The sequence below is a fragment of the Pleurodeles waltl genome, chromosome 3_1 (assembly GCF_031143425.1).
Source record: "Pleurodeles waltl isolate 20211129_DDA chromosome 3_1, aPleWal1.hap1.20221129, whole genome shotgun sequence".
Classification (NCBI taxonomy): domain Eukaryota; kingdom Metazoa; phylum Chordata; class Amphibia; order Caudata; family Salamandridae; genus Pleurodeles; species Pleurodeles waltl.
Window position 1 is genome coordinate 334,180,709 of NC_090440.1, and position 19,283 is coordinate 334,199,991.

Below are 19,283 nucleotides of genomic sequence, written 5' to 3' on the forward strand. Positions count from 1 at the left end.
GTTACAGGGATCAGAGGCCACAGCACGCTACCCCTTGAGACAGAAGAGGGGGGACTCAAAGGGCTACCAGGCCGGAACAACAGGCCAGCACAAGGGATGCAGATGGTGGCAGTTCCTCCTTGTGACCTAGCAGGTCACAGGTCAGCACAGCAGCAGCAGTCCAAGGTAGATCCTAGTGAGTCAATAGCGTTTTGTGTCCAGTTCCAGAAGTGTCTCTGGAGTCCCAAGACGGTCTCTTCATGTCTAAACTGTGAGGAAAAATCCCCTGTACTCAGACTCAGTTTACAGTGTGTTTCACAAAGAGAGGGCAGAGGCGGTTCCATCCAATTACAACTGGTTCTGGGAGTGCCCCCTCTCTCCTCCAGCACAGGCTCCAAACATCAGTTGGGGGTAAACGACCCTATTGTGTGAGGCCAGGGCACAGCCTTTACAAATGCAGGTGTGCCCTGCCTCTCCCTTTTCTCAGCCAAGGAAGACTATTCAGTAGGCAGATGCACCTCTGTGACACCTCCACCCTCCCTGTGTACAGGCTGTCTGAAACGTATGCACAAAGCCCAACTGTCACTCTTCCCAGATGTGGATTGGAGTCAAGGTTCAAAACACCAGAGTTATAAGCACAGAGAAATGCCCACTTTCTAGAAGTGCCATTTCTATAATGATAATAAAAAATTAACCTTCACCAGTAAGCAGCATTTCTCACTTTGATTACAACCATACCAAACATGCCTATGCTACCCCTCATAAATCAGACAATACCCCCTACACATAAGGCAGGGCATTTCCAATGCAATCCTATGAGATGGCAGCACTCACAGCAGTGAGAAACCAAATACGCTGTTTGTCACTACCAGAACAGTCCTCGCTACTAGGCACATGTCCTGCCTTCTACATACATGGCACCCTGCCCATAGGGCTAGCTAGGGCCTACCTTAGGGGTGACTTACATGTAGTAAAAGTGGAGTTCTGAGCCTGGAAAGTAAATTTAGATGTCAGATACCTATGGCAGAAAATTGTGCCCACAGGCCCTGAACTAGCAGGCCTGAGGCAGGTTTGAAAGGTTACTTCAGTGGATGGTGCAAGCAGCACTGCAGGCCCACTAGTAGGATTGAACTTACAGGCCTTGGGTATAGAGATACTACTTTAGAAAGGACGCATAGGTAAATTGAATATGCCAATTAGGTATAGCCAAGCATACCAAGGGGCATATTTATACTCTGTTTGCGCCAGAATTGCGTCGTTTTTTTTTACGCAATTCCGACGCAAAACTAACTCCATATTTATACTTTGGCGTTAGACGCGTCTAGCGCCAAAGTCCATGGAGTTTGCGTCATTTTTTTGCGTGGACACCTACTTTGTGTTAATGAGATGCAAGGTAGGCGTTCCCGTCTAAAAAATTGACTCCGAGGCATGCGCGCCGTATTTACACTCCCGGGCAAAATTCACGCCCGGGAGTGGGCGGGTCAAAAAAAATGACGTACGGCCGCTTTTGCGCCGTTTTTTAGCGCCTGGAAAAGGCAGGCGTTAAGGGACCTGTGGGCTCTGAAGGAGCCCAGAGGTGCCCTCCAATGCCCCCAGGGACACCCCCTGTCACCCTTGCCCACCCCAGGAGGACACCCAAGGCTGGAGGGACCCATCCCAGGGACATTAAGGTAAGTTCCGGTAAGTATATATATATTTTTTTTTTGTGGCATAGGGGGGCCTGATTTGTGCCCCCCTACATGCCACTATGCCCAATGACCATGCCCAGGGGACAGAAGTCCCCTGGGCATGGCCATTGGGCAAGGGGGCATGACTCCTGTCTTTGCTAAGACAGGAGTCATTTCTATGGGGGATGGGAGTCGAAAAAAATGGCGCAAATCGGGTTGAGGCGAAAAATTTGCCTCAGCCTGACTTGCCCCATTTTTTGGATCCCAAGCTCCATATCCCCCTACGCCGGCGCTGCCTGGTGTACATCGTTTTTTTCCACGCACACCAGGCAGCTCCGGTGGCTAACGCCGGCTAACGTCATTGATTAAATACTGCGCCCGCATGGCGCTTCAGAATGGCATTAGCCGGCGCTAATTTTTTTGAAGCAAAACTGCGTTAGCGCAGTTTTGCGTCAAAAAGTATAAATATGGCCCCAAGTTTACAAGTGAGTGCACATGAACTTTAGCACTGGTAAAGTGCCCAGAGTTATAACGTCAGCCAAAAAGGGTCAGACAAATAAGGAAAAGGCATAAAGTTTGGGAATTACTCTGTAAAAAGGCTATATACCTGGAGGTCGCCAGTAGGTAGAAATAGTAAGGACCATGTCCATGTTTCCATAGAAAAATTGTTCTTTGGCTAGCCTATATATTTGGTGCAGTTTGACAAATCTTCACCAACTTTTCCAAAAAAGTGTTCCTTTCTAATCTTGTTGTACATGGGAAGTTTCAGGGTAATTGTTCAATTGGGGACAGAGAAAAGGTGGGGGGGGGGAAAAAGTTGTGTTTCTCATGGTAATTCCCATAAAGCTTTGGAACATGATTGCAGCCTGAACCGCTGAATGGAATTACATTAAATTTGGAGAAAGGTAGCTTTTGCTCCAGAAAAAAAGCCTTTTTCTTGATTGGTGTAAAACTGTTTATTAGTTTTTGAGATTTCCAAAGAAAAAGAAACTTAGATATCTAAAGGTGTGAAGGATTCGCAAATAAGACGCTCATGTAGAGAAATACACAGCTTTCATTACATGCCAACCTTTCATCCAAAAAGTATTAGCAGCCGTCATGGGACACGGCTTCAGTTGAGTTTCACAAAAAAGTTAAAAAATAAGACAAGGGGCCAGGGTAGTGACAACCTGACCCCTTAGCTCTAGTGTTGGGAACCTGAGTGATCCCCCCGGGCAAAAAAGCACTTTTCAAATAAATGTTTGACTCAAAATTACAAAGAATTTGTAGCAATTTCTTTTTAACTCTTGTTAATTCTGAAGTCCTTGTGTGGGCTAAGTCCCAGGGGCATTGCTATTGTTAATGTGGGTGGGCCACTCACCTCTTCCTGGAGGCCCAGGGGCCACTAGCTCCCTGAGGCTTTATACAAAATAGATGCACCTGGCCTCATCGCCACCCCCGGGATAGCCAACTCCCCACAGCTTTAAACGTAATTAATGTGGGTGTGCTTGGCCCCTCTGCAACCCCAGGGTCTGCCACCTCCCCAGGGATTTAAATATGTGTAATGTGGGGGTCAACCGGTCCTCCACAGTCTCCAGGACCATCATCTACCTGGGCATTAAACTTAATTAATGTGGGTGGGGGCACCTCCCAAGGGATTTAGATAAATGTAATGTGCACTCCTGGGACTATCACCTTCCCGAGGCTGATTTAAAATAAGTTAGGGGGTCCACTGTGGACATGATCCCGCTATGTCCCAGGGTGCCCACCCCAAGGACATAGTTGTTTGCTGTGACTTGGTGGGAGTTGACAGCTGCTTGGAAGAAGTGAAAGCTATCAAACAGCCCCAATTTCATGCAAGTGGGGGCTTCCTCTGTTTCCCTGTGCACGGAGATTCCGGTAGGGAAAGAGAGGAAACTGCTCTCACAGAGAGTGAGCTGCTTTAGCAGTTCCCTCTCCATGACAGCAATCCTGGCTCACACAGGAGTTGGGAAGCTGGCTGGGACTGCAGGGGCCTTCTTGCTCCCCCTGTGGTCCTCAACTTTGTGACTGAGTATTCTGGGGGGCACTCAAGTCAATGGCTGGGCTAGGGAGACTGGGGTCCTGTGATGCTTCCATACATACCTATAACAGTTCTCCCACACATGTGATTGGAAAGAAATGTGAATGTTCCATCTCTAGGAAGGTTTAACTGGTTCTGTGCCGAGGACGTAGTGGTTACGTCCTTCGGCACAGTGCTGCTGTGCCGAGGACGTTACCACTATGCCCTCGGCACACAGCCCAGAGGGAGCGCTCTCGCTCCCTATGTGTGCTTCCCCCCACCCCCCCAAGTCAGGGATGGAAGGGGAAGCCCTTCCCCTTCCACCCCCCACCCACCCTGTGACAAATCAGCGCGCGAGCTTTCAGCGCGATTGAAAGAGAAATGCTCAGCATTTCTCTTTCAATCACGTGGGGGAGGCCCGGAGAGGCTTCAAAGGGAAGGAAATGTATTTCCTTCCCTTTGAAGTCTCTCCCAGCGTTTCAAAAGCCGGATTGCTTGCAATCCGGCTTTTGAAACCCCACTAGACACCAGGGCTTTTTTTTGGGGGGGGGGGGGAAATGGACATAAGGGAGAGACAACTTGGGCAAGGGTCGCTCCCAGGGGGGGCATTTTTTGTGAAGGCCTTTTCTGCCCCCCCCTGGGGGCCGATCGGCCTAATATTAGGCCGATCTGCCCCCAGGGGGGGCAGAAACCTCTAGGCACCAGGGATCTTTTTTTTTTTTCTTCTATTTTTTTGTTCTTTTTTAGGTGGGGAGCGACTCCTTAGGCAAGGGTCGCTCCCCTAGGGGGCAAATTATATTTAAGCCATTTCTGCCCCCCTTGGGGGCAGATTAGCCTATTTTGATGAGGCCAATCTGCCCCCAAGGGGGGCAGAAACCACTAGACACCAGGGATTTATTTATTTTTTTGAAATGGACATAAGGGAGAGACCTTTTGGGCAAGGGTCGCTCCCAGGGGGGGCATTTTTTGGGAAGGCCTTTTCTGCCCCCAGCGGGGGGGCAGAAAAGGGGGCCCCCAGAGGGGTCCCCAGGGATATATATTTTTTCTTTTGTTTTTGTTTATGTTTTTGATTTAGGCAAGGGTCACTCCCCTAGGGGGCAAATTATATTTAGGCCATTTCTGCCCCCCTCGGGGGCAGATTGGCCTATTTTTATGAGGCCAATCTGCCCCCAAGGGGGACAGAAACCACTAGACACCAGGGAGCTTTTTTTTTTACATGAATTTCACGCAAGGGGAGCGACCCCTTAGACAAGGGTCTTCTGCCCCCCTGGGGGGTAGATCAGCCTATTTTGATTAGGCTGATCTGCCCCAAGGGGGGCAGAAACCACTAGGCACCAGGGATTTTTTGTTTTTTTGTTGTTTTACAAATGGGGAGTGACCCCTTAGACAAGGGTCGCTCCCTGGGGGGTGGGGGGGGGAATTATTTTAGGCCATTTCTGCCCCCCTGGGGGGTAGATCAGCCTATTTTGATTAGGCTGATCTGCCCCCAAGGGGGGCAGAAACCACTAGGCACCAGGGATTTTTTGTTTTTTTTTGTTTTACAAATGGGGAGCGACCTCTTGGACAAGGGTCGCTCCCTGGGGGGGGGGGGGGAATTATTTTAGGCCATTTCTGCCCCCCTGGGGGGTAGATCAGCCTATTTTGATTAGGCTGATCTGCCCCCAAGGGGGGCAGAAACCACTAGGCACCAGGGATTTTTTGTTTTTTTTTGTTTTACAAATGGGGAGCGACCTCTTGGACAAGGGTCGCTCCCCTGGAGGTGAAAATTGTATTTAGGCCATTCCTGCCCCCTTTGGGGGCAGATCGCCGATTTTTGCTATGCCAATCTGCCCCCAAGGGGGGCAGAAACCACTAAGCACCAGGGATTTTTTTTGGGCGCCAATGGCACGCAGGGGAGCGACTCCATAGGCAAGGATCGCTCCGGGGGGGCTGTGGGGGGGCAAATTTATTTTACGCCATTTCTGCCCCCCCTGGGGACAGATCGGCCTATTGTTATTAGGCCGATCTGCCCCCAGGGCAATTTTTTTTTTGTGTTTTTTTTTGTTTGTTTACTTTTTCAGAGATGGGGAGCGACCCATTAGGCAAGGGTCGCTCCCCTGGGGGGCAAATTGTATTTAGACCATTTCTGCCCCCCTTGGGGCCATTTCCTGTCGCGGGCACTAGGCCTACCCACACAAGTGAGGTATAATTTTTATCGGGAGACTTGGGGGAACGCTGGGTGGAAGGAAATTCGTTGCTCCTCTCTGATTCCAGAACTTTCTGTCACCAAAATATGAGGAAAATGTGTTTTTTTAGCCAAATTTTGAGGTTTGCAAAGGATTCTGGGTAACAGAACCTGGTCAGAGCCCTACAAGTCACCCCATCTTGGATTCCCCTAAGTCTCTAGTTTTAAAAAATGCACAGGTTTGGTAGGTTTCCCTAGGTGCCGGCTGAGCTAGAGGCCAAAATCTACAGTTAGGCACTTTGCAAAAAACACCTCTGTTTTCTTTAAAAAAATGTGATGTGTCCACGTTGCGTTTTGGGGCATTTCCTGTTGCGGGCGCTAGGCCTACCCACACAAGTGAGGTATCATTTTTATCGGGAGACTTGGGGGAATGCTGGGTGGAAGGAAATTTGTGTCTCCTCTCTGATTCCAGAACTTTCTGTCACCAAAATTTGAGGAAAATGTGTTTTTTTAGCCAAAGTTTGAGGTTTCCAAAGGATTCTGGGTAACAGAACCTGGTCAGAGCCCCACAAGTTACCCCATCTTGGATTCCCCTAGGTCTCTAGTTTTATAAAATGCACAGGGTTGGTAGGTTTCCCTATGTGCCGGCTGAGCTAGAGGCCAAAATCTACAGGCAGGCACTTTGCAAAAAACACCTCTGTTTTCTTTTAAAAAATGTGATGTGTCCACGTTGCGTTTTGGGGCGTTTCCTGTCGCAGGCGCTAGGCCTACCCACACAAGTGAGGTATCATTTTTATCGGGAGACTTAGGGGAACATAGATTAGTAAAACAAGTGTTATTGCCCCTTGTCTTTCTCTACATTTTTTCCTTCCAAATATAAAAGAGTGTGTAAAAAAGAAATCTATTTGAGAAATGCCCTGTAATTCACATGCTAGTATGGTCACCCCGGAATTCAGAGATGTGCAAATAACCACTGCTCCTCAACACCTTATCTTGTGCCCTTTTTGGAAATACAAAGGTTTTCTTGATAGCTATTTTTCACTCTTTATAGTTCAGCAAATGAATTGCTGTATACCCGGTATAGAGTGAAAACGCACCGCAGTGTGCAGCTCATTTATTGGCTCTGGGTACCTAGGGTTCTTGATGAACCTACAAGCCCTATATATCCCCGCAACCAGAGGAGTCCAGCAGACGTAACGGTATATTGCTTTCGTAAATCTGACATTGCAGGAAAAAGTTACAGAGTAAAACGTAGAGAAAAAGTGATTTTTTTTCACCTCAATTTCAATATTTTTCTTTTTCAGTTGTTATTTTCTGTAGGAAACCCTTGTTGGATCTACACAAATGACCCCTTGCTGAATTCAGAATTTTGTCTACTTTTCAGAAATGTTTAAGCTTCTGGGATAGAGCATTGGGTTCATGCCCATTTCTGTCACTGACTGGAAGGAGGCTGACTGCACAAAAAATTGTAAAAATGGGGTATGTCCCAGTTAAATGTCAAATTTGTGTTGAAAAATTGGGTTTTCTGATTCAAGTCTGCCTGTTCCTGAAAGCTGGGAAGCTGGTGATGGGATGGAAGAGAGAGAGAGTGAAAGAACCCTGTAGGGAGCCTCAAAGGCCGTCAGTCCTAGATGACTCTGTACAACCCATGGGAGCCGACACTGCTCCCACAAGCAGGGAGCTGCTTTAAATGGCAGCTCCCTGCTTGTGGCAGCAATGTTTCATCTGTTTCCCTGCAGTTTGGATGTAGGGAAACAGATGAAAACTCTACTTTCTCACAGCTGGAGCTGTTTAGCAGCTGGAGCTGTCAGAAAGCAGACTTTTTTTGTTTTTGCTTGGTGAGAGCATTCCCTTCCCACCAAGCAAAACCAAACAGCTATGTCCCAGGGGTGGACAAGGTTGGAGTTGGCTTTGAGTGTTGGCAGTCCACAGGCCATCAATGGATCATCGATGGGGGGCACGTGGCCCTCCTGCAATGTAATCTAGCTCTTGGGAAGTGGTGGTCCCCGTGGCTCAAAGGTCTGAGACAGAACCCCCTCATTTGTTTAGCGAAGCCCCAGGAGGTGATATTTCCCAGGGTTGCGGGGGCCCCCCGACAGAACTACAGTGAAGCCCTGGGGACGTGACAGTCCCCTGGGCTGTGGGGGGCCGTGCCCCCCTCTGCACTGAATTACAATGAAGCACTTGGGAGGTAGCGTCCCTGGTGGTCCGGGGGGTCTGCAATGTAATAGGACATGGTCCTTGGGGGGGAAAATAATCAAGAAAAGTGGTAAAAGGGGTCAAGGTGGAGGTACCTTGACCCTTGAGGTGGGATATAGGAGTATTTGTGGGTCACATTATGTGTTATAAATGTTGTAAAATGATTTATTTTCAACATGCATGATATTTGCAAATACATCGCAACAAATTGGCGAATATCGGCAACAAAATACATTCACAGACTCATTCACTAATACATTCAGTCATTGACACACTCAGACTTATGCACTCACTCACAGACCCACTCAGAGACCCATGCACTACTCATGCACCCAGTCACAGACCCACTCAAACATTCATGCTCCGACCCACAGACTCAGCTAGAAACTGATGCACCCTCTCACAGACCCAATCAGACACTCATGTACCCATTCACAGACCCACTCAGAGACTCATACACCTATTTTCAAACCCACTCAGACACTTATACCTCCACCCACAGACCCACTTAGACACAGATGCACCCACTCACAGGCCCACTCAGAGACTCATGCACCCACTTTCAGCCTCATTCATACTCTTACACATCCATTCATAGACTCAATCAGAACCTCATGCACTCCCTCACAGATGCACTCAGACACTCAAACACCCACTCACAGACGGACTCAGAGACCCATGCACCCACCTACTGACCCACTAAGAGACTCACACACCCACTCACAGACCCACTCAGAGACTCACACACTCACTCAGAGACCCACTTAGATCATGCACACACTCACAGGCCCAATCAGACATTAATGCACCCACTAACAGACCCACTCACACATTCATGAAACCACTCACAGACCCACTTTGGCTCACACATTAACTTATAGACCCACTCTGACACTCCTGGACTGAGTCAAAGTCCCACTTTGACACTCATGCACCCACTCACAGACCCACTCAGAAACTCACCCACTCACTCACAGACTTACTCAGACAATAACACACCCACTGACAGACCCACTCAGATACTCTCACATCCACTCCTGACCTACTGAGACACTTATGGACTCACTAACACACTTAGGGGGTCATTACAATCTTGGTGGTCTTTTTACAAGACCCCTGAGGGACCGCCGTGCTGAAGACCGCCAGTGCAGGTGGTTTTCCGCTCATGCATTATGACTACTGGCAGCCCTCCATCCCTTTCTGAACGGAGAGACGCCAGAAGCCATACTGGCGGTCGGCGGGGAAGTGGAGGTTGCTCCACCTCCACCGCCACGTCAACAGAACACCGCCCACCGAATCACGTTCTGTGATTCGGCGTGGCGGTGTTCTGTTGACAGGGTGCTAGCCGCAGAACAGCCCCCATGGATCCCGTCCCCTCCCGGAGGATCAACGGACCAGGTAAGTTGTTCGTCCGTTAGGGGAGGGGGGTTGGGGGGGGTTGTGTGTGTGCAAGGGGGTGTGCGTGTGAGTATGTAGAGGGGGTGTGTGAGTGCGTGTATGCATGCAGGGATGTTGTGTGTTTGGAAATGTGTACGTGTCTGTCTGTATGTATGTCTGTATGGATATGTGCGTGTATGTCTGAATGTGGGTGTGTGTGTGTATGACTGTGTGTGTGGCTGTTGGCATGTTTGTTGATGTGTGTGTTGGTGGTGTCTGCGTGTGTGTCGGGTGTAAATCAGTAATGTGATGTTGGGGGTTGGGAGGGGGGGTCATGCCACCTTTGGAGGGTGGCAGGGGGGTGGGGGGTGTCGGAGAAGGACTTGGGTGGGGGTGGGGGAGACCCCTATCAGTGCCAGGGAAGGAACCCAACCCCATGAAATCCATGGCGGTGAGCCGGGTCATGATACCGCCGGCAGTATTGTGACGGCCGCCGGGCTGCAGACCCAAGTCTCCTGCCCAGCGGTCGTCTCCGCCCTGGCGGTCTGATCGGAGAAGTGGCGGATGACCATGGCGGTAACCGCCATGGTCATAATTCAAATTTTTTTACCGCCAGCCTGTTGGCGGTAAAACCGCCACTTCTCCACCAACCGCCAAGGTCGTAATGAGGGCCTTACTGTCAAAGGTTAGGAGTTACAGTTAGGAAATAAAATGTAAAAAAACATTAGAAATGTACTTAAAAAACAAAGGCAGGGACATTATAGTTAGAAAAAACATTAAAAAACCTTAGAAATTCACTGAAAAAAACAAAAGTTATAAGGACGTTATAGTAAGGCTCACATTTCACTCGTACAAACCCTGTGAAATACAGCAGTTTAGTTACCTGAGCTAACTATAAGTCACTCCCTCACTGCACTCCTCATGACCTCCCATATTGCATCAAATATGACATGGTCAGTGACAGCACTGATGACATCAATACCTACCTATCATATTACCGCCTGGCGGCTGCCAGTAGTTAATTCTATTTGGGATCTATTTTCCATTGAAAAAGCGTTTTCTCACCTGCCTATATCTTTGGCACTCTGTGATGAATCTTCACAAAATGTTCCAAAGTTTGCCAGAGAATGTTGTTGCGCTTAGGAAATTTCAGGGTGATCTGTCAAGCGGGAGCAGAAAAAGGAGGGAGTAACAAAAAGTGCGTTTTCCATTTTAATTCCCCTAAGGATTTTAAACAAGACTACAGGCCAAATTGCTGAACGGAATTCCACCAAATTTGGCAGAAAGGTAGCTCTTGGTCCAGAAAAAGTGATTTTTGTTATTTGGTGTAAATCTGTTCAGGAGATTTTTAAATATTTAAAGGAAAATAAATTTGTGTACCTGGAGGCACCAAGGCTTCGCAAAAACTCCCAATCTCATGTAGGGATCTGATTGGCTGCCAACACATCAATCAGGAGTATTATCAGCCATTTTGAGTCTCAGCTTCAGCTGAGTCTAAAAAAAATGGAAAAAAATGAAAAGAGCGTCAGAGTAATGTTACACTACCTCCCTAGCCTTGGTGCAGAGGTCCTCCAGGGACCACTAAGGCTTACAAGTATTTTTTTTTAATCACAGCGAAAATCACAGGAAATATGTGAATTTCACTGTGATTTAAATTTAAAAAAAGCAAGCATGGTCTCTTGCGCTTGCTTTTATTATTGGCCCCAAGTGGGCCAGGGCCTGGGAGCATTTTGGAAAAATAGTGATAGTGATAGAATTTTTAAAGCGTGTGAATGCCAACGGAGTGTTGGCATTCCATAGCTACCATACTAATAAATATAACTTGCGGTAGTGGGCCAGAAGCACCTCTCATACTGACCTAAAAAACAACCAAGTTTTGAGATGTTTTCTAAACCTCATAAAATTCGACTGGCCTCTCGGATGTTTTGATAGACTGTTCCATAAAAGGGATGTGGTGTAGATAAAACCTCTGCAACACCAGTTACAAAAATGTATTGTTCTGGAGTTGGGGGATTGAAGTGTGCTGCTGGAGTTGTACCAAGTGAGATTTTTTTTAGGTAGTCAGGAACCAAAGAGGTATTTATGATCTAGACAGAGGCCCTCATTACAACATTGGCGGTAAATCCTGCTTACTGCCGTGCAGAAGACCGCCAACACACCGCTGCAGCGGCAGAATACCAATACAGCTATTACGACCCACAGCCCGGAATCCGCCAAAATCCAGACACCCACACAAGTCCGCCACACCAAAGGTCAGTGATAAACTGGCAATCACAAAACCTCCACCATCATGCCAACAGGAAGACGCCCACACTATCACGACCCATGAATCCACGTGGCGGTCTTTCAACCGCAGTAAACCATTGGCGGTAAACACCCCCGCGCTCAAAATACACACACATTTACAAAACACAACCACATTGGACAAATAGAAATACACACACCTGATACACAGAAACACAGCACTCCCACACACCCAATCCAATATGAAACACACACCCACATCACCCACAAACCCTTATGACCAAAATTGAGAAAGAAGCCCAGAGAGAGACACCACCAGAAACAACACTTACATCCACAGGCACACAACACCATCACTCACACAATATCCACGCACCTCAGACAACACACACAAACACATCCCCTCACACATCACAACTGACACCACCTCACAAATCACCCGCACCACATCATGGCACCTCAAAGACACCCCAGGTTCTCTGAGGAGGAGCTCCGGGTCATGGTGGAGGAACTCGTCCGGGTAGAGCCACAGCTATTCGGATCACAGGTGCAGCACACCTCTATTGCTAGGAAGATGGAGCTATGGCACAGAATCGTAGACAGGGTCAATGCAGTGGGACAGCATCCAAGAACATGGGATGACACCAGGAAGAGGTGGAACAACCTACGGGACAAGGTGCGTTCCGTGGTCTCAAGACACCAGATTGCAGTACAGAGGACGGCGGCAGACCCCCACCTCCTCCACCACAACTAACAGCATGGGAGGAGCAAATCTTGGCTATACTGCATCCTGAGGGCCTCGCAGGAGTAGCAGGAGAAATGGACTCTGGTAAGTCAAATCTTAACTATTACATCCCCCACCCTACCTACATGCTATCACATACGCCACCCTCACCCCAACACTCCAACACCTCACAAATGTCCCACTATCACAACCCACCCATCCCAACACCAAGCCCTGCATTTAACACCAAAGCATGGACACCAATAACCAAAGCATGTCCACTACAGATACCCACACAGACCCCAAACCAATTATCACAAAAGGTCCTAGACAAGAATGCAAGCACTGGAGTACAGGGTCACCCACTCATTGCACACAATGGCACACACAGATGCAATAATCATGCCTTTACACCCCTGCAGGACCCCTATCCAACGTCACCGGACAGGAGGTTCCAGACATGTCCACTCCCCCCACAGAAGAGGCCCACAGTGATGACAGCAGCTCTGTCCAACTGGATCAAGATGACCAGCCAGGCCCATCTGGGACTTCGGGACAGTCGGTTCCCCTGACACTGGCACATGCCACTACAGAGCCTCCACCCTCAGAAAACAGAAGCACAGCACCCACCAAGTGGGCCCATCCCTCTGTCCCCAGGACACGTCAAGCAGCAGTGTGTCCACCACTACAGGGAACCCAAGCAAACCCACCACCCCAAGAAAATCAGGGACCTGGGGGCAGTGGCAGTGGGCACACGGTTCAGGGGACAGAGTCACAGGAAAACAGGGGAACTGGGAGGACTGCTGTGCGACAGGGGGAGACCAGGCCCAGGGAACCCACTCTCCACGAGGCCCTCTCCAACGTCATGGGAGCGTACCATCATTCCCAGGAGGCAATGGCAATGGTACTGGCCAAGTGTCAGGAGACCCAGTGGCTGCAGGAGGAACAGTATCTGGGGATCAGGGAGGAACTCAAGTCCATCAACACTACCCTGGGCACCATTGAAGGGGTGCTGAAGGAACTTGTGAACACCAGGAGGGACACTGTGGCACAACAAGGGTCCCCTGACACTAGGCTGGATGATGAACAGCCCACCACCTCCGCCGGCCCTAGTGGACAGGAGGCACCGCCACAGGACCACGACACGAGCACCCCACCCCCTGCAGATGGAGAACCACCCCGCAAATGGTCCCTGAGATCCAGGACAAAGACAGAGAACAATGCCAAGACCCCCACCAGGAAATTAGATCCCCCTGAATGTCATCCTTCTGTCCCACTTCGTCACCCTGTGCATCCATGAAGTGCTTTAGCTCCACTTCCTGGACACTGCACCTGTGAAACAAATAGACTGGACTCTGCCATGGACAATCCTCCACCGTCACCCCTGCCCATTTTACAACCCTCTCCACTAATCTGCACTGAAATAAACACCCTTGAATCACAAAACAATCTGGAGTGAGTTGTTGCTTTCACAAATGTGTATTTGCAATAACTATAGAAAATAGCAATGCCAATTGTATTGTCAACATACTGATGTAACACAGCTCTAGTCCATGAGGTAATATAGCAGAGGTCACACAGTGAGACCCACATCTGTTAAATGGAAAGGCAAAGTGACAAGTCAAGTTCCATACACAGGGTGAAAGTGACAGACATATGATAGGTCTAACAATTGTATGAGATGTGTGAGGCAGTGACATCTTCTTACATGTGTCTCACTGGAAGTATTGCTGGATAACGTTGTTTCTGTTGTCGATATCCTCTTCTTCTGCCTCCTCTTCTTTACTGTCCACAGGCTCCACAGCTGCCACAAGACCTCCTTCTGGCCCATCCTCCTGCAGAAAAGGCACCTGTTGTCGTAAAGCCAGGTTGTGCAGCATACAGCAGGCCACGATGATCTGGCACACCTTCTTTGGTGAGTAGCAGAGAGAACCACATGTCATATGGAGGCACCGGAACCTGGCCTTCAGGAGGCCGAAGGTCCTTTCAATCACTCTCCTAGTTCGCCCATGTGCCTCAGTGTAGCGTTCCTCTGCCCTTGTCCTTGGATTTCTCACTGGGTCAGTATCCATGACAGGTTGGGGTAACCAGAGTCACCTGCAAATGTCGAGGGACAACTGTTAGACACACACTAACCCGTAGGGACAACCCCAGACAACTATTCACAGTGTATAGGGTCCTTATCCTCACTTATTAGCCACACACGGTCCCTCTGGAGTTGCCCCATCACATAAGGGTGTCATAGTTTGGAATCTTGCTCTGAGCAAGACTGCTGGTCTCAGGATGACAGTACTTTCGTTTGTAGGTGACTAAGAGGGTCATTCTGACCCGGGCAGGCGGCGGTCGCCGCCCGCCTGGCGGGAACCGCCAAATGGCCGCCCCGCGGTCAAAAGACCGCGGGGCCATTCTGACTTTCCCGCTGGGCCGGTGGTTGCCCGCCAAGGGAGCGCCTGCCGGCCCAGCGGGAAAGGGCCTGCAACACAGAAGCCGGCTCCGAATGGAGCCGGCGGTGTTGCAGGTGTGCGACGGGTGCAGTAGCACCCGTCGCGATTTTCACTGTCTGCTATGCAGACAGTGAAAATCATGCTGGGGCCCAGTTAGGGGGCCCCACGACACCCGTTCCCGCCATCCTGTTCCTGGCGGTAAAAACCGCCAGAAACAGGCTGGCGGGAAGGGGGTCGGAATCCCCATGGCGGCGCTGCTTGCAGCGCCGCCATGGAGGTTCAGCCCAGCCAGGGGAAATCCGGCGGGAAACCGCCGAATCACCTTTTCTGACCGCGGCTTTACCGCCGCGGTCAGAATGGGCAATGAAGCACCGCCAGCCTGTTGGCGGTGCTTCCGTTGCCCGCGGCCCTGGCAGTCTTGGACCGCCAGGGTCGGAATGAGGGCCTAAGTATTTTCCTACAACTAGTTGCAACTGTTGTCCAAACCTTACCGGCTCACTAGCAGTACCTCACCAGAAACACTATCGTAAAAGGTGATTTATGGCAGTCGTTTACGCATGGACTCAAAAATAAGATATCTCAGGGAATGTCGTGGTTAAACGGAGAGCTGGGTTTGCTAAACCTAATCTGCCAAAGCCGTGTCCATGAGAGGAGCCCCCAACCCTCGTTACCTTGGAATGAGGTCTCTATCTCAGACTCCGTAGGGACACGAAGACTGGGTCAGCGTCAAGACGACTGCAGCATCGGTATCAGCGATGGTGGCGATGCCCTCTGGTCGGAATCCCTCTGATTATCTGTCTAAAGTGTGATGTATTTATACAGATCTACAAGGTCCCCTGACGTAGGTGTATTCCAAAACAATAGATAACAGGCATGCTTGGGACGGCAATTAATATCAACAATCCCTCGAAAGTATAGAGAGGGAAAATCCCTAAGTGTGAACACCTACTGTTTGTTTGTCTTTCGTGCTTGATCTTGACACCTTGGCGCAGTGACACTGATAATAAAACTCATAAAAAGTGGCCTAACTATAAACAAGGCAGCCATCTTAGAGGAAATAAATAATTAAATGGGCTAAGACAGAGCAAGCTACGTAGGTTAAAAGTCACTAGGTGACGGGGGCACAAGTTTACAAGCCTATGGCTAAGCTAACTCCTGCTATCCTGTTAAAACAAACTAGGATTCACTACAAGGGATGCTGCTATTCCTCAGAATGTAAGCGTCATGCACTGAGCCAGGAAACTTGGCATTCACATGAGAGATGTACTGGTCGACCAAACACACCATCTGCACATTTATTGAATGGTAGCTCTTCCGGTTTCTGTACACCTGTTCACTCCTGCGGGGGGTGCCAATGCCACATGTGTTCCATCAATGGCACCTATGATGTTGGGAATATGTCCCAGGGCATAGAAGTCACCTTTCACTGTAGGCAAATCCTCCACCTGAGGGAACACGATGTAGCTGCGCATGTGTTTCAGCAGGGCAGACAACACTCTGGACAACACGTTTGGGAATGTAGGCTGGGACATCCATGATGCAATGGCCAATGTAGTTTGAAAAGACCCACTTGCCAGGAAATGGAGTACTGACAGGACCTGCACTTGAGGGGGGATCCCTGTGGGATGGCGGATAGCTAACATCAGGTCTGGCTCCAACTGGGCACACAGTTCATGGATTGTTGCACAATCAAGTCTGTAGGTGACTATTACATGTCTCTCTTCCATTGTCGACAGTTCCACCAGCGGTCTGTACACCGGAGGATGCCGCCATCTCATCACCTGTCCCAGCAGACGTGCCCTATGGAGGAGAACAGCGAGCAGAGAGTCAGCCAACACTGAGGTATTACAAAATGTCATTAGCACACATTTGTAAATCCGCAATGTGCCTGGTACTGTGTATGCAAGGCCTAGATAGATGTGACGCAGTTATTATTAATGCCATGTGGCCCCCTGAAATGGCGGCTGTCTGACCTGTAAGGTGGGACAAGGGGATATGATGTAACTGCGCTGGTGTTCTACACCGTCAAGGTAGGCAGTCGAAGACCGCGGCGCAATCCTGCATTGGTTAACATTGAACCGTATGGGTCCCAGGAGCCAATGACGATGTACGCCGGCAGTGACGGTACGTACCGCCGTGGACATGACCGCCATTTTCTGTCTGTTCACTCACTTGATACCTGATCTTCGACAGGAGAGGACCTACACTGCAAGTGCTGCTGTGATCTCAGTCTGGAAGCGACGATGGCTCATGTGTCTGGGGAAAGGGCCCCTGCCTTCACTTCGGAGGAGTTGGAGAAGTTAGTGGATGGGGTCCTCCCACAGTACACGCTACTCTACGGTCCTCCAGACAAACAGGTGAGTACACTGTGAGCATGCTGCATGGGCAATGGCTGTTTGGAGTGGGGTGGATGGAAGATACATGGGAGGGGACTGAGCCCTGCATGAGCGGACGGTGAGTGTATGTGTGCCAGGGCAAGGGTGGGAACGTGGGCCAATGACTGTGACGGTCCAGACGGTTAAAGTTTTTCCTTTTCCCCTGTACTATTCCTGTAGGCGCCCACCAGAAAAAGGATATTTGGCATGCCATCGCCAAGGACGTCCGGACCCTGGGGGTCCACCACAGATGGAGCACCCACTGCCCGTCGCACCATGACCCCCCCTGATGTTCCGGATCCTGGCGGTGGCGTATCCGGAGTTGGATGGGCACTTGAGGGCATCACAGCAGCCACAAGGGGTTGAGTACTGTCACATCCCTCTGACTCTGCGCGCATTACGAGGTGTCTGGGTGGAGGAGGTGGGCAGTGGGCTACCCTAGGCCAGGGCGAACTTTGTAGGCAAGGACCCTTTGTGAGAGAGGCTATGTGGCACCCCAACCCCACCAGTGGTAAGATCCATCTACACCTAGTCAGGCTCCTGTGACTTCCATGTGTGTAGCAATCGGGCATAGACCTTGTGCCCCATGGGCATGTGATTAATCTAGGAACTATAAGTGCATGGCGTAGTGCAGAGGGCTGCTGTGTCTGTAGTGTTCGCCAACGGTATTGCAAGCACTGAACATGTCTTTCTTCTGCCCCCCCCTTTTTGTGGTCTCCTTGTTCTTGTGTGCAATAGCATCATCAGGTGGAGGAGCAGTGGCACTGGAGCAGGAGGGAGCTGAATCCCACTTGGCCCTGGAGGGCGAGACAATGGAGTCTGAAGCCACCAGTGGGACGGAGGGCGAAGGGAGTTCCACGGCGGCGACAGGAGGTGACAGCAGCAACAGCGACTCCTCCTCTGATGGGAGCTCCCTTGCGGTGGCGGGCCCCTCCGTGCCCCCCGCATCAACAAGTACAGCCGCCACCCCCCCTACCAGCACCGCCCTCCCAGCAGCCCCTCAGCGTGTGTCCCGTGGCTGCTCACCCAGGAGGGTGGGCATCTCCTTCGCCCCAGGCACCTCAGGCCCTGCCCCAGTCAGCCCTGCTGCCCTCAGTGAGGAGGCTATTGACCTCCTGAGATCCCTCACTGTTGGGCAATCTACCATTGTGAATGCCATCCAGGGTGTCAAGAGGCATTTGCAACAAACAAATGCATACCTGGAGGGCATTCATTCTGGCCAGGAAGCCCAACACTTAGCATTTCAGGCTCTGGCCTCAGCACTGATGGCAGCCATTGTCCCTGTGTCCAGCCTACCCCCTCCAACTTCCTCCACCCAGACCCAATCCCCTGTACCTTAGCCTATCCCAAGCATACCATCAGACCAGCATGCACACACCTCAACACACAAGGGGGGCTCGGGCAAACATAAGCACCACACATCCCACAGGCTCTCACACAAGCATCATACCCATACACACATACCAACATCCACTGCCTCCACTGTGTCCCCCTCCTCCATGTTCTCCTCCTCCCTCCCTCTCTCGTCTCCACTCACACCTGCATGCACTACATCTTCAGCCACTACCTCCATCACCAGCACACCCATCACCACACACCACTCACGTGCACTCACCACCCCACAACCATTCACACATCCCTTGTGTCCTCTACCAGTGTGTCTGTGAGCCCTCCTCCCAAAGTACACAAACGCAGGCACACACCCACTCAACAGCCATCCACCTCACAACAGCCTCCAGTCCATGTACCTTCACCCAAATTCAGCAAACGTACACCTCCTACAACCACTACCTCTTCCTCCACTCCCAAACCCACTCCATCTACCTGTCCTAGTGTGTCGAAAGAAAATTTCCTGGCTAATATTGACCTCTTCCCTACACCTCCCTCCCGTCCGTCCCTAGGGCCAGGCTTTCCAGGTCCCAACCCAGCACCGGGGCACAATGGTGGCAGCAACTGCGGGCTTTTGGATTGCGACAAGCCTCAGGGCTGCCAGTGTGCCACCTGTAAAAGTATAAAAGTTGCCCACATCCCAGACGGAGACGGAGAAAACACCTGCCACCAAGGGCTCAGGGAAAACAAAAGGGGATAGT